This window comes from Halichoerus grypus, chromosome 2 (genome assembly GCF_964656455.1).
Source record: "Halichoerus grypus chromosome 2, mHalGry1.hap1.1, whole genome shotgun sequence".
NCBI lineage: Eukaryota > Metazoa > Chordata > Mammalia > Carnivora > Phocidae > Halichoerus > Halichoerus grypus.
In genome coordinates this window covers 206,476,139-206,497,143 of record NC_135713.1, presented here as the reverse complement: position 1 = coordinate 206,497,143, position 21,005 = coordinate 206,476,139, and the positions used below count along the sequence as shown (strand labels likewise).

The 21,005-nt window shown below is 55.8% G+C and overlaps 1 protein-coding gene across 3 annotated transcripts in view; it reads left to right on the top strand.

Moving 5' to 3' along the window:
- Positions 1-21,005, top strand: part of RBFOX3 (RNA binding fox-1 homolog 3) — a 409,848-nt gene that overhangs the window by 267,847 nt on the left and 120,996 nt on the right. For 2 of the 3 annotated variants that reach the window (XM_078066220.1, XM_078066221.1), the window contains exon 4: positions 17,768-17,807. The exons of the other annotated variant lie outside the window; for it this stretch is intronic. The gene's annotated coding sequence lies outside the window, so the exon portion shown is untranslated. The remainder of the gene's footprint in view (positions 1-17,767; positions 17,808-21,005) is intronic. 3 annotated transcript variants of the gene reach the window in all.

Here is a 21,005-nt window from a genome sequence, read left to right as displayed (position 1 = left end):
CAGGAAAGAGAATTTTGACATTTCTGGTTCTGAGCTAGTCTTGGAGGTAGAACTGCAAAGCCAGCTGTGGCCGCAGAAAGAGCTGCCCTCCCTCGAGCGCAGAGCCGGGAACATGGGTCTTTGGGGCACATCTGCTGGGACGGCGCGGCCGCTCCCCTGCCTCCCAGGGAGGCTGAGATGGTCTGATCAAGTTCAAGGTAATCCAGGCGGGAGTCCGGTATCGTCTCCCACAGCTCCGGGGCGCCACCCCTCGAAGGGTCTACCCGGCTCTTGCTCCGTACACCTGAGAAGCACCTGGAGCCCCGCCCTCCCCCGCCCCAGAGCCCGTGAGCCAGGGCTGGCCTCGCACACTCGTAACGGCAGCGCTGACGGCGGTCCATGGCTACCCACCTGGCTTTTTTTGCGTGAGGCAGAGTCTTCCCCCTGCTCTCGCCTCAGTACAGGAGGGATGAGTGGGCTGTGAGGCTCAGGGTCCGATTTCGGGGTCTCCCTCACGGAGGGAGTGCACTGCAGGCCGCTCCCTGGGCTTCGCCTTTGCCTGCAGGTGCAGCGCTCCCCGCACCAGGTCGGCTCTGAGAGCCAGACCAGCCCGGCGCCAAGCCACCAAGCAAACGGAGGTTCTTCTGCGTAATCTCCAAATGGTATGGGTTCTCCCTGAAAACGTCAAGAAGCCATCTTGGACTTAACGTTAAGGAACTGGAATCTATTTTCAGTAAGACGAGAAAACAGAGAGAAAAAAGAGGATTCAGAACTCTTCAGTGTGAGAAGCTGAGAAGTGTGCCCTCCTCGCTTTTCTTTGCCCAAAACAATGGCCAGGGACAGTGAGGAGAACTCGGGTCCCTTTCCCTGACCCCAGGGGTTCTCTGGCTCTTCAGCCAACCCCTCGGCTGATGATGAACCAGCGGGCTCTGCTGGGGGTGCGTGCAGCTCGGCCCTGGCTGCCCTGCCTGATTCCACTGCCCCAGCTAGCTGGAGCCCTTGCTAGCTGGAGCGCCTTTCTGGGCCCTGGTTTGCAGGCTGGGGCGGCCGCACTGGGGACCTTTAGGATTTCACTTGCCACGGGTGAGCTGAACATGACACCCTGCATGGGTTTCTCTGGAACTGGACGCTTCTCCTGAGGCTCGGGGCTCCAGGGAGAAGCTGTGTGCAGCTCCCAAGGGCTGAGGGCTCACAGTGGACCATCAGCATCTCCGGAGGCCCCAGGACAGTCACTTCCCAGCGTCGTGGGGTGTTGCTGTGTTTTGGTTTCCTGATGACCCCCTCTCACAGTGGAAGGACGCAAATCACCCCTCAGGCTGGAGGTGTGGCACTGGGCAGGTGGAGGGACGGAGCCATTGGTTCCCACATTTCTTCCCACCACCCCCCCAGGAACTTCTTTCTCTGTCTTAGGAGGAGAGGGGAGATGACATGGTGTCTTCCACCTAAAGACTTTCTCCTTCCCACAGCAATGGTTCTGCGATTTACATTAAGGGCTATAAGGGGTCGGAGTAAATGGAGCAGGTTTGCAATTAGTTTTCAAAGTACTTATCTCATTAAAGTAAATGAATTATTGATTTAGTGACACTCATGCTTTTAGTGAGTGGCGTGGTGCCATCCTCACTCTGGGCCTTGGCTCTGGGAGCTGGTGGCCGGCACAAGCAAACTTGCTCTGTGTAGGGATTTTTTTTTTAATTTTAATATTTCCTTCTCATTATTTAGCTTTGTAATTAAAGTGGATTCACATGAGAAATGAAGGGTCGGTTTATGGGAATAGAAGCTCCAGAGACAAGAGTGCCCGCCTCCCTGCAGGGAAGGGCAGAGCTAATACGTCTCTGACCTCAACAGCTAATGAAGGTGGAGGAAGGTGGGGGGCACTCCTTGGAGGGGCAGGGTGGGTTAAAATGGACCCCCATTGCTGGTCCATCAGCAAACCCCCTTCCTCTGGACCATGGAAGTTCATGCGGTGGCAGGTAGCTTCCTAAAGAGACTGTGACCAGGAGTTTTTGGGGTGGCAGGGCCCCAGCCCCCCCAGGTTGGAAGAGCCCAGGGCAATGGCTGGAGGGCAGCTGAGCTCATCCTTGGCTCCAGCAGGCAGAGGGTGCGGGAGCCCTGGCCCCCAACGGGACGAACGTGTCGAGCTTGGTTGGACCCCGGGGCCAACTCCAGCACACCCCTGTCCCCAGGATGCACAGAGGGTCTTCCCATCCCGGGCTCTCTGGGGAGGAGTGGGACGGGGCAGGGAGAAATGCAGGGACACTGTGGTGCCCCCAGGATGGAAACTCCCAGACCCAGAGGCCAAGCCAAGTGCTGGCTGCTGAGCTGCTGTGGCCCCCGCCCGTCCCGGTGCTGACTCGGCATCTTCCCGAGTCGTCCCCAGGAGATGCAACCGCCAGGGGAAGACAGAGCACCCCATTAAAGCTGCTGGCTTATGCCGGCCTTGGCTCCTGGCTGCCTGTTGTTTTCATCCTCGGTTCAAATTAACATGGCCTTGCCCCTGAGTACAGCTGCTGGGGACAGCGCTCTGGAGTGCAGGATGGGGGGACAGGGACTGTGCCCCTGAGAGGTCACGTCCTCAAACAGCTGTAGCAGGACAGATGCTGGCATGCCCGAGTGTCACTCGCCCTGGCATCTGTGTCCGCCCCTGGCTGGGCAGGGCCTCCTCTGGGTGGGGACTGCTTTGGCAGAGTGCCCGGGGATCGAGTGACGCTCCTCACCTGCCACCACCAACGGGCAGGGCTGTGAACCACGAGGGATCAGTCCTGGGTAGCCGCTGGCCTCCTCCAGACCGCAGGGCCCCTGCTCTCTGACATCAGGACACCTGAGCCCGTTCTGGAATGTCACACCCTCCTGAACTTCAGCCTCACCCAGTGACTTCTAGGAGCCTCCTGGCCTAGGTGCTAGGGACCCGCAGCCTCCCGGCCTGGGTGCTAGGGACCAAACAGTAAACTGGTCTTCCTTGCACAGCTGCATGCCCTAGCCCAACTATCTGGACCACTTCCTTTAGCCATTGATGACTCAGAAGTCCTGACACCAGCTGGGCAGAAGGCTCCTTCCCGAGCCTGGGCTCAGCGGGCTGTGGGGAGAAAGGAAAGAGCTTGGGTTTGGGAATTCAAGTTGATCCACAAGTGGGCTCCTCATGCAGGGTGTTCAACCTCTCTGAGCTTGGCTGACGATAAGCCCGTCCCTCCCTCTCCCTGCCCCCCACCATCTGCGATAGCTGGGACAATTAAAGATGTATGCATTTGTAAACCTTCCGGGACAGGGCCTGGCACACAGTAGGTGCTCAACAAACAGCCTGGAGCCTCCTGTGCCCGGCCACGCTGCTGGGCTCCAGCAGCTGCCTCACCAGCTGGACACAAACTGCCCAGCCTATGGTCTGAAATCCCAGAGCAGCGAACCGGGGCCGTTGCTAACTGGTCCAAATGTGGCTTTTCAAATACGTATCTTTCCTTGTGATAAAAAGAAATTTTTTTTCAATTAATTAAAAATGTTGACATTGTGCCTGGACAACCCGCCAGAAAAAGTGGCTATAAATTAAACATTAAATCCTAAATGGCCCATAAAGAAATATTCGTTTCTGGTTCTGTATATTCTGGATATAAATAAAGAGAGGGCTTTTTTCATCTGGGAGGCAGACTTCTTTTTTTAACCTCAGTTGGATAATCTTTTAAGTGAATGTAATTAAAAGTTGAATTAATCTGTGTCTTCCCCCTGGCTTTGTCTGGGGTGGGGGAGGGGGAGGAGGGTAATTAGGGGAGGAGGAGGGGGCCCTGCTGGGTGTACCCCTTCTTTGGGAGAGGCCGGGAGGAGGTCAGGAGGAGACCAGATGTCCTCCCCTCCTCCAGGATGTCCTCCCCTCCTCCGAGGTATCTGCCAGGTGCTACTAGGGCTGGCCCAGGCTCCTGGTGTCAGGTTTCCTTGCACCCCTCCCAAGTGGCACCCCCACGGTGGGGTCAGCAGCCTGGGGCTCCATCCAGAGAAGCAGGATGGAGAGCAACTTTGCTCTCCATCAACTTTGCAGAGCTCTGGGCTCCGAGAGTGTGCCACAGACGTGGGAGAAGGCTCAGGGTGGTGCCCCAGGAAGGGGATTTAGAAAACCCTCCTCCTCTGTGTGAGGGAGGAGCCCTGAGGAGGGGGCTGGGGGCCGTGAGGTTTTGAGACCTTCAGTTCCCCGTGGTGAATCTGTTCCTCTTGTGCCAGGTTGCTCAGCCGGGGAGGTCGGATGCATGTCCCCTTCTCTGTAAGCGGTAAAGCTTGTAAAGGCCAGAAGGGAGAGGGAAGACAGACAGACAGACCAACAGAGAGATTGGCTGGAAACGGTAAACAGAGCCGGGATCATGTGCTTCTGGGGCCTTTCCCCTAAGAAGAGCATATTAGTTTCCGGTTCCTGCTGTAACAAATGTGGTGACTTAAAGCAACACAGATGTGTTGGCTCATGGTTCCAGAGGTCAGAAGTCTGAGCGGGTCTCACGGGACTCAAGTCCAGGTGTCACGGGGCTCCTTCTGGAGGCTCTGGGGAGAGTCTGCCTGCTGGCCTTTTCCATCTCCGGAGGCACCGCATCCCTCCTCCGTCAAAGCCTGCAGCAGCCGGGTCTTTCCCACACTGAACCTCCTCGCTCTGAACCTGCCTCCCTCTTCCACATTTGAGGACCCCGTGATTACACTGGGTCCACTGGATAACCCAAGATAACCCTCCTATTCTAAGGTCAGCTGATTAGCAAACTTAACTTCATCTGCTACCATAATCCTCCTTTGTAACCTGACATGGATATAGGCCCCAGGGGCTAGGACGTGGACATTGGGGAGGGCGGGGGAGCATTGTTCTCTGACCACAGGGCTCCCCCTTCCCCTACTGCAAACACAGCCTCCCCCAAAATGCATGCGAACCTGGGGCATCTCTCCAGTTCACGGGGCCTGAGGATCTGGTGATAGCTTCGTGCAGCTGTGTTCTCATCTTACGTTGCCTAAGATCAGACAATGCCCTGGGATTAAGGAGTGGGGTGAAGATACCCTAACTAGGGAGAAGGGGGGGCAAGAAGCACAGAGGGCCAAAGGGCTGGGTCCATGATGCTTTGAAAGTAGAAGCAATCCTGCGTGGTCCCATGGGGGGTTAGCCCGAGGCCAGAGGGTGGACCGCTGCCTGGAGGGGGACAGTGCTCAGGCAGAAGGAAGGGCAGGTGCAGAGTCCCTGTGGCTGGAGCCCACATGGGAAGGGGGACAGGAGCAGCTGCAGGGCTGGAGCACACGGGACCTTGTATGCCAGGCCGAGCCTCTCCAAGCAGCAATGGAAGTGTGTTAATGGGAAGGAGGGAGCATGATCCGATTCGCATCATGAAAATGTCTCCCTGGCTGTTAAGTGGAGAGCAGACTGGTGGGAGCCTGAGTGGGCGTAGGAGACCACTTGTCCACTTCCCACTCAGTCCAGGTGGGAAGTGTGTGCCCGAGCTGGGGAGATGGGAGGTGGCACGAGGTGGAGAGAAGTAGGTGAACTGCAGATGTGCTCTAGAGGTCAAACTGACAGAATCAGTGATGGGCTGCATGATGGGCATGAGGACTTGCCCACTTGGATGGGTGAGAGCTCCCTGTACCGAAATGGGAACACTGACAGAGGCCCAGCTTTCTGGGAGGGCCCGGAGCCTTGGGCATGTCGGGCTGGAGAAGTCTGGGAGACACTCCAGCACAGGTGCACTTTGAGCTCGCCTGACCCTGGGGGACTGTGGCTGGAGGTGCCCCATCAGGCCTCCCTAGCACACAGGTGGGGGCACGGCCAGAGTGCGGACGGAGTGGCATGGGGCCACGGCACAGGGTAAGAACAGAAGGGGCAGGACTGAGCCCATGGGAGCCAGGATATTCCGTCACCCACTGGAGGAGGCTGAAGCTGCAAAGGGGATGGGTTAGGAAAGGCTGGAGTGGCAGGAGGGGGACCGGGTGTGGGTGTCCCGTGCAAGACGGGCTGCTCAGGGAGGAGGGAGGGTCCAGTCAACAGGCCCACGTCCTGCTGAGAAAGACAAGGCTGACCAAGGCCACCTGATAATTCTGTTGAATGAGTTTGTCAGTGGAGAGAAAGGGGTAGGCCTTTTCCAGCAGGGAAAGGAAAGATCCAGAAGCATGAATGAGTTTATCAGTGAACCACAAGAAGCTCTACTTGGCCCAAGGGCAAAGCCGTGAGAGGGAAGCTGGGGCATGTGGGGCTACAAGGCAGGTTGGCACCCGGTGTGAGCTGCCCCCGGTGAAGGGTCTGGGCCCTCCTGACCTTCCTGAGCCAGCGGGCGGCTGCCAAGGTATCCAGTGTGGTTGGGTTTGTGACGCAGCGTTGAGGCCAGACTCACAGAAGGTTGGTGCAGAGGTGCATGGAGGGAGGGTGGGTAGAAGCTAGGGGGGCAATTTGGGGAGGACACCAGGGAGGAGCAGAGAGAGCAAGTCTCTGAGCCTGGGGTGCTGGATCTGCATCAGTTGGGCTGGAAACTTCCATGCAGGAGTCCGTGGAGGGTGGAGCCAGGGCGCGGAAAACATGAAGGGCATGTGTTGCTTGGAAAGGAAGGGGCAAAGGGCGGGCAGCCCGGAGGCGCCGCTCGCTCACTCGAGAGGCTGAGCCAGCAGCTGGGGGACATGGAGAGCCAGGGAAGGGGGCGGCTGTCCAACAAGCCTTGCCAGGCATCCTCCCTGTGAACCTCAGCTCCACTCTAGTGTGTTTGTAAATCAGATGTCCTCCAGGTCAGGCAGGGCTGTGAACCTCACCCCAGCATGTCTGTCTGTCTGTCAAAGTGCATATTCGTCCAGGGTAGACCAACCACGGAAGACGGTCTGCCCACACCTTGTCCTCATCAGGGGCCCCTCCCCTAACAAAAGTCATTTTTGTAATTATTATTGAAAGTCCTGACCATGAGCCTCAGGGCCTCGGGAATGTCAGCATAAACACGTTCACAATTTATCATGTTTCCTGTCTCTGCAAAGACTTTGGGCGTGAGCAGAGGACAGCCACTATCTATTATTAAATAAACAGAACTGTCGATACAGGGCACAATCTGCAAATTAGCCGCTTGTCAGTGTGGGTCAGTCGCAGGCAGATGCTCGCCAGGACGTGGGTAATAGGAGGCCATGTTCACTCTCCACTTCTGAGACCACTTCCAGCAGAAGACTCCAGAATTGGTAAGGCGAGCGGAGATGTGTTCATCCCAAAAGGGAGTCACTGAACAGGACTTTTTGAGGTGGCAGCGGCCGTTGGGGGAGGCAGTCTCTAAGCCGGGCGGTGCCCTAACTCTCTCCTCGCCCCCTGGGGAAGCACTCAGCTTCACCCCTGCAAGAGCCGAGATCCCGAGGGGGAGGCCAGCAGGTGCTTTAAAGGGACCCAGGATTTGTCTAATTGGGCACGGTAAGACACACAGACACAGGAGTGATGATCAGGACAGAATTTTTCTATGCTCACTGTTCCCCGGGAGCAGGAGGTGCCCCTCCTGGGGAAGCACCAGGGTCGGTCAGGAGGCAGAGGGAGCAGGAAAGTGTGGGCAAGAGCCTTCACTGTGGTTTCCATGGGAAGGACCGGGGTGGGGGGCAGGCAGGCAGGCAGGCATAGGACTGTCTAGTTGAGTAATTGCAGCGGGCTCTGGAACAGGAGGACTGTCTCGTCTGGACTGGCCCTGGGGTGATGAGGGCAGGGGGAAAGCGTTCCCCAGGGCATAGAGGCTCTGGGTGTTGGTTTGCGTATTCAAGGCACACTCCTTGGCTAGTGGTCTGCTCTCTTTAGGAATTAGCCAGACCCCTCCAGGGTCAGGTAGGCCCCGAAGGCAAAGCATCAAGACACAGAAGATAAAAGGCCTGGTTATGCATAGGGTTGGAGAACAGCCCAGGACGAGCTGGACAGTGAGGTCAGTTAAGAGGGGGCTCTGCCTTCTTCACAGCACCTCCCCGTATAAACTCGCAGCCCCAGCACCAACGGGGGCATCGGACACCCAAGCACATCTTGGCTGCTGGTGCACACGCAGGTGGCTGTGACTGCCGGGCGTCCAGGCTCAGTGGCAGTTCCAGAAGTGGGTCTGCAGGGCTCAGGGGTCTCGGGAATCCTTGGTCAGCTGCAGGAAGAGGGAGGAGGCAGGTGATGTTGCTATTCCAGGGGAAGGGGCCTTGCCGTGGCCCTGCGGGGGCAGGTCCCAGCTCACAGTCAACACCCACCAGCCTTTTCTAGCCTCATCCCCCAGAGAAAGTGACAGTGACACCCCTACCACCCGAGGCCACCAGCCACTGCCAGTGTGGCCACCCAGAGAAGCCCCAGCTTCCCCCATGCGCTCAGGGACAAAGACACCCGTCTGGCAGCCCTGGGGGGCGGTTTGGGATGATTTGCACCGAGTGCGTCCTAAACCACAGGAACACAGCACAGACTCGATAAATGAAAACCACTCGTCTTTACTTTACACCTGTCACCTCCCGGGTAAACCCGCTAGTTTGGGGAGCACAGCTTAGCTCACGCAGGTGGTGCTGCGCTCATTTGGGTTTGGTTCTCCTTCCCGACAGAGGGGCACCTTGGAGCAAATGAAGCCCACCCAAGTCTCCAAACCCCCACCCTCCCAGGGTGTGAGGAGCTGCCGGCCTCTTCAACACTCTGGGGCCAGGAGGTTCGGGAGCCTCCTTGGAGTTTGTTGCCAACTTCCCTCCCTCCCCTGTGCCCCGGGACTGGGGGCATGGAACAGCTGCACCCTTTCCTTCCTGTTGGGGGAAACCCAGCCCAGATGGGCTGCAGGCTCAGGGAGCAGGTCCTGCCATTCTTGTCCGGGGATGGCCGGCCACCTCCTCCCCAGCAACGGGCCAGGCGCCTGCTCTCCCTTAATCCTCACAAGGGTACTAAGGGGCTGGTAGTATCTTCACCCCCACTTTACAGGAGAGTAAACTGAGGCACTTGGAGGCTGAGTACTCTGAAGGTCTAACAAGCATGCCAGGCTGGCCCTCTGCTGTGAGCACCCAGCACAGCCAGGCTCTTCCCTTCCCTGGGGGCTGCTGGAAAAAGCTGCGGGTCCCCCATCCCACAATTTTTCCCAAAATGGAAATCTCTGCGTCGCTTTCCTCTATTTCTACAAGTGATTTCCTAGTTGTTGCGTTAAACTGGAACGGTACAGCCCTGTCCTCTGCATCTCCCCGCATTACAGAAGCCACGAGGGGAGGTGCAGGAGGCAGACGGAGCTTCCCGACGTGGTCCCGGATGGGTCCCGGGCCTTCGGGCGCCCGCGGACTCTGCAGACAGCTTTCCTAACACCCAGCTCCCAGCACTCTCAGCCCATTATCTACTTTTGTTTTCTAAGTAGGTTGATCGAGACCGATTTCTGAAAATCTTAGAGGAATGAACAGGTTGGTTTCTTAGGGGATTTGCTCAGGAAATGAGATTTTGCCCATCTCCCAAAGGAGAAAGGGCATATCTAAATTATTGATAGAAAACATGCCTCCTCTAAGCAGCCAGCATACGGTCGTCTGTGAGCTGCACAGCGCTGTCTGCCCCGCGCATTGTCTCAGTTCCCTGGCCTGTCTCCACCACCCTTCCCATCCCCCACTGGCGCCGCTCACAGACCCAACGGGGCAGCGCCAACCCCACGCGTCCCCCCCAGCACTTCTGCCAAAGGGCCACGTTCTCCGTGCGGACCTGCCTCTCTCTGCGGAGAGGTCGTGCGTCTTCAGGTTTCTAAAGGTCACCTGCAGGGGATGTCGGATGGGTCTTGAGAACTGACTAGCATAGGGGACACCTTCCAACTATGGCTTTGAACCTAGCCCAGGCTGACTCAACGTACTCAAGAGCCAGCTTTTAAAGAAACAGAAGGGACAGGAGCCAAGACAGAGCAGCCAAGTGGAGACTGGACGGCCGCCCAGACATGGCCATCGCTGAACTCCATTTTAGCTGAGTGTTGAAGAGAACATGGCGTGCATGCCCAGCTCCGTGGGGAGCCGCTCAGACCGGGCCTCTGCTGCCTCTTTGGTTTGCATTAGAAAGAAGAACAGCCTCCTCAGCATAATCAGACACCAGCATGCCACCGTGGCCAGGAAACCAGGCAACCAAAGGTGTGCAAGACCCACGGTCCGCGCACTCTCCAGGGGCGGGCACGGCATCCGTCTCGTGCATCGCTGTGCCCCTCCCGCCTGGACTCGATAGACATCGTTGAATGGGTAAACAGACTTGGAGACCGGGCAGCTGTGAGGTTGGGTGCGCTCTTTGGGAGAAGCGCAGCCCGGTGTGACATCAAGAACGACCACGAGAACATGAGACCTCCATTGCTTGCTGCTTCCATCCCCATTGTGTGCTATGGACGGTTTTGTATCCATTTTCATAATGACATGAAATAAAATGGAAATGTGTCAGTAGATAAAAGTCAAGATCAGAGACCAGGAAAGATAGAACAGAAACAGACAGCTGTGGGGCTTTAAAATTCAACAAGTGAGGTTGGGCCACAGTTTTTGCTGTGGTTTTCTGAACTTGCAGGCGGCCAAATAGGAAACATGGGCAAATGTATGATTCTCGTCCTCAAACGTGGCTTAAAACCCAAATGTTCATCGACAAATGAATGGATAAACAAACTGTGGTCCATCCACACACAGTGGAACATTACTCAGCCATAAAAAGGAAGGGCATCCATCCTGACACCTGCCACAACATGGACGGGCCTCAAAAACCTTACAGTCCGTGGAATCAGCCAGTCCCCAAAAGATAAAGACCCTGTGACTCCATTTACAGAGGTCCCGGGGGCTGTCAGATTCACAGAGATCGACGGTAGAATAGAGGCTTCCAGGGGCTGAGAACAGGGAGTTCGTGTTTAATGGGGACAGAGTTTCAGCTTGGGATGATGACAATGTTCTGGAGGCAGATGGATGCACAGCCAATGAGAATGTACTTAATGAACTGAACTGTGCACTTAAATGGTTAAAATTATAAATTTTGTTATGTATATTTTACCACAGTAAAAAAAAAAAAAAAAAAAAAGAATTTCAAACAAACAAAAACCAAGTGGATTCAAAATACCCGCTGGGGGACTATCTGTTCTCCTGAGGGCCTCCACACAGAAAGGTTTTTCTCAGGGTCCGGTCGTGCGACACCACCGTGGGCGCCCAGCTCACAGAGGAGAGCACTGGAAAGACCCCTGTGGGAGAGGTGAGCGTCCCAGGGGTCGGCGTGTGGGAGTCAGGTCACGGAGGGTCACGCAGGGGGAGGGACGTGCTGCTAGGCCACTGGACAAGTGCCGTGGCCGCTGTAAGGCACACGGAGAAGGCCCCAAGAGGAACGACCCGGGCTGCCGTGACAAGTCCCCACACACGGACTGGGGGCTTAAAACCAGGAAACGTGATTCCCTCACAGGCCTGGGGGTCAGCGGCCCCCCCCGGAGGCCCTACGGGAGAATCCTTCCTTCCTCTTCCAGCTCCTGGTGGCCCAGGCGCTGCTGGGCTTGTGGCCGCATCCCTGCTTCCCACGCCTGTCCTCCGCCTGGCTCTTAGAGGCACGCTCACTGCACTTAGGGCCCCCCTTAATCCAGGGCGACCTCGTTGTGACCTTTAAACAGCTACATCTGCAAAGACGCTGTTTCCAGACAAGTGCATGCGTTCCTACCAGGACACCTGGTATCTCGTCTGCCCCTTTCGGCCCCGTGGGCTTCTGCAGACGTGTTGAAACAACCCGGCGCTGGACGGGTCAGCAGGGGTCCCCACCAGAGGCCCACCCCCCTGCCTCCCATCCATGACTGGGGGGCCCTGGGAATGTCCGCGTCCACAGCAGGGCCTCTGGACGGTGTCGGCCTTGGGGACCTCAGGGCTCAGTTTCTACACCAGCCGACCCAGGAGCAGGAGGGTGATACTCAGCAGTGCCCGGGGACGCCTTGGCTGCTGTCAGTGCCCCTTGGCTGCGGACGGCCACCTGTCCTGTAGCCAGTGGGCTCACTTCCCTTCCCAGGTCTGTGCTGAGTTCAGCTAACTCACGGAAGCATCTTCCCCACGCCCCCCCCCGAGGGCACCGTGCCCGCAGACCCCACCCCCCCAACAGGCCTCTTCTATGGCATGAGCTCCGGGCTGAGGCCGCACAGGGGCCACCAGGTTGGGCCTGGCCTTCATCAGGACGTGACAAAGCCCAGTGCAGCCAGGAGAGCTAGCTGGCCACAGAAGGTCAGAGAAAAGCAGGGCCTGGGGAGCAAAGAGATAGGAGGGTTTGCACAGATGCTGAGGCCAGAGGCTCACGAATCTGCCAGGTGGCCTTTACCTGCCTTTGCCCACGTGCACGGGGTGAGTGTCAGCATAGCTATGATGACAGGGCCCAGGGTTTGTCCCTGCGGGCAGGAGGCGAGTAAAGCCCGGGGTGTGCCCTGTCCCCACTGGAGGGGCCTGGGGGGACCTAGGTGGGGCACTCTGGCAGGTGGGCCCTGAGCCCCACCAGGCTTCCTAGGCCGCTCCAAGCACAGAGCAAATGCAGTCCTGCCCTGCCCCCCATGGAGGCCCATAGTGGAGGGTGGGGGGCCCTTCCCTCAGGCCTGAGTGGGCTGTGTGCCCAGAACCCAAGGCCGCCCCTGCAGCCAGGCTGATGGCCAGAACCTGCTAGAACTTACCAGTCTCTCCCGCAGCGGCTTGAGGCCTCTGAGACGTGAGCTAGCTGGCCTCCCCTCCCCTTTCTCTCCTCCCTCCACTCCCCTCCTCTCTCCTCTCCAAAGGTGAATTTCTTTTCAGAAGGGAAAAAAAAAAACCTTTAAATTGAAGTGGCTGTGCCATCATGATCTCCATCATCAAAAGTCATGTTTAAGCCACCCACAGTTAATTTTTTATTTATAAAATTGCGCCCTTCACCTCCAATTCCCCTTAGAGAGAGAGAGCACAAAACAGGCCATTTAACAAAATCCCAGGTAAGACAGCAGGAGCACCAGCAGGCGGGCAGACCTCGTACAGCCACCCCAAGTCCCCTAACGCAGCCCTGCCCCTCCCCCAGGGGGCAGGGCCACCACCTGGGTGGGCAGGGGGCCCCCAAGGCCCTTCCTGGTGCTGCCAAAGAAAATCTGCCTTGACTGTCCCCGAGAGCCGGCGCTCACAACTCGGGGAAACGCAGACGGAGCAAAGCCCAGCGTGGGCGCTGGCCCTCTGGGTGCCCGGACTGACTGAGTGTGTCCCCCAAATGCCCAGGCCGACGTCCTAACCCCCACTGTGATGGTGTTGGGGGGCCTTAGCTGAGGTGGTGAGGGCGGCGTCTGTGATGGGATTAAGGTCTTTGGAGGAGGAGACACGAGAGCTCGCTCTGTGCCCACCCTGTGAGGTCAGTGGGAAGACAGGAAGTGGGCTCTTCCCGGGACGCCCGTCTGCCGGCATCCTGACCTTGGGCCTTCTGCCTCCAGCCCCGTTCAAGCCATCCAGGCTGGGGCGCTTTGTTATGGCAGCCCAGCAGATGAGGACCCTGTGTCTTCGCAGGAAGACTCCCTCTCCCTGCCCCAGACACCCGAGCCTCCTCCTGCAAAAATGGGTCTGTGGTCTCCGGCCGCGTGCCTACCCCTTGAGCGTCTGCAAGCATTGCCCTCCTGGACCTCACTGCAAGGAGAGGCTTCCTCTTCGCCCTAGGGCCGCGCACCCATGGCTCACTCGTTTATTCTTGCCCATGGAGCTGAGAAGGTGCACAGGATGCGTTGTCTGAATACCGTTCGTGGGAAGTGCGGAGGCTCAGAGCAGGATGAACATGTGACGACGGCCTCTTCTCTCCCCTGGACATCGGGGACGATAACGCCTACCTCTTGGGACTGACGTGGGGTTTGCCATGCACCCTCAGTGTCCGGCACATCAGAGTTGCTCAGTAAATCAGAGCCAAGACGGTGACGAGAGAGGCCCCTCAGCAAACAGGAGTCACAACCCGCCACGAACACTTGTTCTACTTTGTCCAGCCCTCTCCATTCCTGCCCACGGCGGGGTGAGTCCATGCCCACCCAGGGTGCCACGGCGGCGGCTAGCGGGGAGCCGTCACGAGGGAAGGGTCTGTGCTACAAACTTAGGGGAGGTTTTCTGGCAAATTGTTTGGCATGATCCACACTAAAAACTGGTCTTACTCATGGACATGTGTTCTTGGCATGATGAAGGCCAGACAGGCGGGCAACAGTTTAATCTCTGGAGGACAGAACGTTTTATGGATAGAAGGAAGCAGGGTCACCGGGGTCCCCTGGGGCATCTGGATGGAGCCGAGTCGAGAGAGGAGCAAGTGCTGTTGAGGAGGAGATTTGCAGAGGAGAGCCCACGCGGGGTCGGCACTCAGCGGACTAGACCGAGGCCATGGGTTCAGCCACGTGCTGGGAGCGGGTGGGCGCAAGCGTAAAGCAGAAGCAAGCAGGCAGGGAGATGGGGAGAGGGTCTCCATGGCGGGGGGGTGAGTCACATCTACAACGGGGATCCCCAGGAGCAAAGAGCACTTTAGAAGGACCCAATCCCTTCTTCAACAGTAGTGCAGTTCAGGTCCCTGGAGGCAAACGCTCACTGTCTGGTTCCTTCATTCATTCAGCAAACACGCACTGCCCCCTCTGTGGGGCAGCCGCGTGCCGGGCGCCGCACGTGGGGTGTGCGGTCAAGTGTGGGAGGCGGCCGAGCTGGACCAAGGGAGTTCCCACCCCTGCAGGTGGAGAGCAGGCCCCCTCTGCATGAGTCCGCGCCCACCGGGGCCCCCCAAGCTGAGTCACCGCCCTCTCATGGCTCCACAGACTTTGCATGGAGGCTGTTGCGATGGGGGTGGGCTGGGTGAAGACCCTCTGCGCTCAGTCATTGCGCCTTGCTCTGTTTGGACTTCGTGAAGGCTCTTTCCACAAGCGCACTTGGGGAAGTCAGCACCCCTGGCCTAATGAGCTGTGTCCCTCTAGAAACCTGATCAGCCAGGCAAAAATCACCATAATTGATTATCCTGCTGAGCAGCGGAGAGCAGTGTTTGCTAACAGTGAGGCTGAGAATCGGCTCCGTACTTCCCAACCCACGAGCCTACCCTGGGGTGTCATCAGCAGGGCCCCAGGCGCCTCGCTCCCTCTCCATCCCTCGCCCCGAGCGCGGGTGGTGGGGCCGGGTCGGAGACATGATGGAGTAGAAGACGGTGGGACGCCAGTGTTCATACCAGAAATGCAAGGCAGGCCCCATCTGGGTCAGCCTGTCCTTGTCTGGCTCACACCTGGAGTGTGGCTGGGCCACAGCAGTAGAGGGTCCAAACGGGAGCTGCTTCCCTTCCACAGAATGAGGTGTGGGGGAGAACTCCTTTACCCCGGGGATTCTGTACCCCAACAGAGGACAAGGAGGGGCCAGGGGATCTCCTGGCCTGAAGCACTGGGAAAACAGGCTGGACCCTCGTGGGCCACGAATTGTGGAGGCATTAGGCTCAGCAGGCCCTCCAGATAGCCCTCTGGTTCTGGATTTTTGGAAACACAGAGGCTCTTTGGAGATGGACACGGGTCCCAGCCTCTGAGTCTCCGGACAGGGACCGAGCAGGTGTAACACTGGTGTTGATACCAGATATTTTCGCTCTGACCAAATGAGGACGCTGGTGACAATGAGGGACATTTTGGGGAACTCCAAGGCTGTTAGGGGTGGCTGGAGATCAGGGCAGGCGGGCAGGGATGGGGATGCCTTACCAGCTCTGACCTGCACTGTTGCCTGGCTGGGGATTCCAGAGCGTCCCCAGCACTTGCAGGAGATTTGCAGGTTGGGCGCAGAGCCTGGAGAACAGAGGATACAGAGGGGGATGTGGGAGTGGGAGGGAGGGACGCAGGGCAGGGCCAGAGCAGCGCTCTACCCCAAACCCCCAGACTAGCCTCGATAGAGCCTCCCGAAGGGCCGAGGAGCAGACTCGTCTCACCCAGCTCCCGAGCTGTGCACTCTGGGCTGTTTGCTCACCAGGGCTGGATGGATTGAATTAAATGGAACTAAATTGAATTGAATTGGGAGGAAAACTTACTTTAAGAAACCAAGAAAAAAGTCAACAATGAGAAAACCCCCAAATCAACTGAAAGCAGCGGTTGATGCGAGTTGATTGATTCAATCCATCTCATTGTGCGACGGCGCCTTCTTCATCTGGCGGGGCCTTCCCCTCCCATCTGCCCCTCCTCACAGCCGCTCTGTGAGCCGCCCGTGGAAACGTGCCAGAAGCTGTTCTGGCCCTTTTGCCGGAGAGGGAAACTGCCGATCAACAAACAGGCTGCGGCGGGCCACCTCAATGAGGGCCTCCCCACCGCGTCGTAAAAGATCGCCGCGTGCCACGGCCCACAGCCCGCTCTGCTGCAGCCCGGGGGGTGAAGGGGGTGCAGGGGGGTGCAGGGGGGGCCAGGGAGGGGAGATTGGGAAATGCAGCCACTGTGATTCGCACAAACTCCAACAGCATGCAGGGCAGGCTCTACGCAGTTAAATGCTCCTTTGCTGCGGAGAAGGGTGCTGTCCACTAGGGGGTGACGGGGACCTGCCAGGGAGCCAGCTGTCCCTGCGACTGGGGGTGCTGCTGCTTAGATCCGTGCGTATTCTCATCTGAAAAAGGGGGACAGAAGTCGGCGCACGCTCCTTAGGGTTACAAGGGCCGAATGAGGCAATAGTTGTCAAGGGCCTGGTGCGTAGAATGTGCAAAGCACATGACGGGCGACCTGCTCTTTGTGACGATGTTGATGGCAGTAATGACCGCGCTGTTTCTCCATCTCAAGAAGGAGGCCCACTCTGATTGCCTTTGGATTCCAGAGGCTTTTCGCTTGCTTTTATCCTGTTTATGATAAGTTTAAAACACATGCACACAGTGGGGAGAGGGGAAGGGGGAGGGGCTGCTTAATGAGCGTGCAGTTTTCTTTTGGGGTGATGGAAAGTTCTAGAACCAGACGGTGGTTGCACAGCAACGTGACTGGACTTAATGCCACTGAATTGTACACTTGACAATGGTTCAAATGGTAAATTTTATAAGTATTTTGCCACAATTAAAAAAGATGTGCACAATATGTGCACATAAAATTATGAAACATTAGGGGCACCCGGCTGGCTCAGTTGGTGGAGCATGTGACTCTTGATCTCGGGGTTGTGAGTTCGAGCCCCACGTTCGGCGTAGAGATTACTTAAAAATAAAAATCTTAAAAAAAAGTTCTGAAATGTTATTAACATAAATAAGGAAAATTTAAGTCCAGAAAAAAGCACATGATGCACACGTGCCCAGACGCACACACCCCTCGTTTCTAGTCTCTGAAGGGCCCTCGGAGGAAAGGGCAGGAAATCATGTGTTTTTCAGATTAGAATTCTCTTACTTCTCTTTAAGCAACAGTAGCCTGTCCTCTTTTCTTCATGTTAAGCTTTAACTAATATTAAAATCGATCTACATGCCGTGACCCCACACAGAGTGACCCCTGGGAGGCGGGAACAAATCCGTGCCGACTGACGGGGCAGGGCCCAGGTTGGGATTAAATGCCGCCATTCATAGTCTGCAAAGTCTCCATGTGTGGGTAACCTCGGAACCAGGTGGGGTGGGGAAGAAGAAGAAGAAAGGGGTCACTCCGAGTTTGGGGCCAACGGAAGAGAGAGAGAAAACAGAATATCCCAATGACAGAGACGATGCGTTAGGAAAATCTGGACCGCAGGCCCACGGTGTCCTGTTTTCCTTTGTCTTTGTTAAACGGAACATGGGCTCCCGGCCACGCTCCAGGTGCAGACGTGGACGGGCTTCTCCGGCCAGTCTCCGCGGCTCCCGGGGAGGCAACGCTCCCTCCTCCTCCAGACCTGACTAGTCAGCGAGCAAATAGCAGCCAGCAACGAGATGCGCGGTGGCAACACTGATTGTAATTCTCTCTCCTCTCTCTTCTTTTCTTAGAGAGCCCACAGTGCCTCGGGAAAAATTGGCTGAATAAAAGGTATAAAGACTTTCTCTTTTTTTTTTCCTGAATAGTTTTTGACAGATGTGAGCATGTTGAACATATTGGGAGCTGCTGACAATGAATGCCGGGGGTTTCTGGGGCTTCCTGCTCGCTGCGGGGGTGGGGGGGAGGCTTGGGGGCAGAGGATGGAGGGTTTGGCTTGTTTAGAGCCTCGTCGTCGATGACATCTCTCTTGTCCCCCAAAGCACCGGCCCCAGCTGTGCGGGGAAGGAAGGACTGGGGGCCAGAGGAGCCAGGAGGGAAAGGAGAGGACAGGAATGTGTTCATGGGCAACATTGCTCAACAACTCCCACCAGCCAGAGAAGCAGTCCCTCCCCCCCGAACCCCCCACTCGGCACGCAGGTGCATGTCTCTTGGACTGTGAGGCCTTCAGAACCCAGTGTGGTGCGTGTCCCCACCTGGTCTGGTCTCCTCGGGGATGGGCTGTGGAATGGGCTCAGTTTCCCAGTGGTCACCCTCATGGGGGCGCAGTGGACCCTCCTGACCCCAGCCCTCGGTCCACGTGCTCCTCGCAGCCAAGCCTTCATCACCCGCCTGCCACCGATCCCCTCTGCAAATTCATTTGCAAAATTTTACTTTGGGGGAAAATTTTATCGTAGAAGTAATGTATGTTTGTTGTGAACAAATGAGAAAATGCAGGTTTGCCGTGTATTTTTAACCCTGGGCCCCCAGCTGGCTTCCCCTCCCGGGCTCCCGGCTCTCAGGCCTTGTGCACAAGGACAACCAAGAGTTGTCCACAGATCAGAAGCACAATGTGAAGCTGTCAGGAGGCAGAGTCTGATGTCCTCCTGAGCCAAACACTGGAGATTTCTTTTGGTGACCTCTTTTGTATTGTTTTCTCCCCAAGTACACCCGTGCCTCAAAAGTGGGCATTGCCCAAATGGCTAGGGAGCTCTGTCCAGGAAGTCGGTCACCGAGGGGCCACACGGGTTCGTGGAGGGGGCAGCTCAGGCTCCACTCACTGGTGGGATGGGGACAGCGAAGCAGAGCTCAGGTCTCCTTTTCCTGTGCATGACAGGGTGCCCTGGGAGTGGCCGTCCTGTCTGTCAGTGTTCAATTCGGTTCTAAGTGGGAGGAGATGAAGAGAGGGTACCACGTCAGCCTCACGTTCATCAAAACGGTCTGCCCTTGCAAGGCAGCCTCCTTGATGTGCCATTTTGTAAACGGAGTCTAATTTTCCGGGGAAGCGACCAAAGGAGGCCTCGGGTGAATCTGTTTGTAGGTTAAGGCCTCCACCCTCTAAGGGATGATGTGGTGATTTGTCTGGCTTTCGAGCTCAGATTCTTGCACATTTGTTTTTTGAACGGCTTTACCGAGGTATGCACATACAATCAACTATGAGTATTATAGAGTGTGCAGTTTGATAAGTTTTGACACATGTTTATGCCCATGACGTCATTGTTACGGTCCAGATACTGGACATAGCCATCACCCCCAGAAGTTTCCTTGGGCCTTTCGTCTCTTCCTCTGTGCCCTCCAGGCCCCCTTCCAGACAAATGCTGATTTGCATCCTGTCGCTCTAGAATGGTTTGTATTCCCTGGAGTTCTAGACATTTAACATCATACCAGATGTACTCTTCTTTGTTGGTGGGCTTCTCTCACTAAGCATGTGTGTTCTGAGACTCACCCAGGTCACGGTGTGCGTTCGTGCCTTTTTATTGCTGAGTGGTAGTCCATGCTACCTCCATTCACCCCTGGAAGTATGCCAGGTCGTTTCCAGGTTTTGGTCATTACACATAAGGCTGCTGAGAGCATTGCTGCACAAATCTTTGTAGAGACACATGCCTTCTCTCTTGGGTAGAAATGGCTGGATTTTCTGGTGAGCATAAAGTGAACGTCAAACTGTTTTCCAGAGTGGTTCTACCATGTCATACGCCTGCCAGCCACGTGTGGGGATTGCCGTTCTACATCCTCTCCAATACTCGGTGTTGTTGGCTGTGGGGATTTTCGCCATTATGATGGGCGTGGGGTGGTATCTCATTGTGGTCTAGTTTGCATTTCCCTGATGATGAGTGATGCTGAGCATCTTTTCACGGGTTGTTTGACATCCATCATCTTTGATGAAGTGTCTGTTCAAACCATTGCCTGTTTTTTATTGGGTATTTGTCTTATTGTAGCATTTGGGGAGTGCTTTGTATATACTGAGTACAATTCCCTATAGGTACATGCTCTGCAGACATTTCCTCCTAATTCATCTGTCTTTCCACTCTTGTAACAGTGTCTTTTAAAGAACTAATGTTTTAAATTTTGATAAATTCTAGTTTATCCATTTGTTCTTTATAGATCATACTTCTGATGTTGTATCTAAGAAATCTTAGCCTGATCCAAGGTCACAAAGATTTTCTTCTCCTGTACTTTTTTAAGACATTTTATGGGTGTTAGATTTTGTATTTCAGTCTCTGGTTTATCTTGAGTTCCTTCTTGTGTATGGTACAAGGTATGGATTGAAGTTCATTTTTCTGAACTGAATCTGTGTGTTTTCAATTTTATTTATTAAAAAGACTATCCTTTCTCCTTTGAATTGCCTTTGCAAAAATCAGTTGTCATATATGTGTGGGTCCACTTTCGGTTCCATTGATCTATATATAGTCTATCTTGACGTCCTACCCCACTCTCATGATTATCGTAACTTTATAACAAGTTTTGAAATCAGGTAATTTTTTTTTAAGATTTTTATTTATTTATTTGATAGAGACACAGCAAGAGAGGCAACACAAGCAGGGGGAGTGGGAGGGGAGAAGAAGGCCTCCCGCGGAGCAGGGAGCCCCATGTGGGGCTCGATCCCAGGACCCTGGGATCATGACCTGAGCCGAAGGCAGACGCTTAATGACTGAGCCACCCAGGTGCCCTGAAATCAGGTAATGTTAACCCTCCAACTTTGTTCTTGTTTTTCAAAATTGTATTGGCTATTGTAGGCCCCGCAAATTTCCTTTTTTAAAAAGATTTTGTTTATCTATTTGAGAGAGAGAGCAGAGTGGGAGAGAGAGCATGAGCGGGGGGAGAGGGGCAGAGGGAGAAGGAGAAGCAGGCTGCCCGCTGAGCAGGGAGCCCAATGTGGGGTTCAGTCGCAGGACCCTGGGATCATGACCTGAGCTGAAGCCAGATACTTAACTGACTGAGCCACCCAGATGCCCAGGCCCCTTAAATTTCCATATGAATTTTGGGATCAGCATG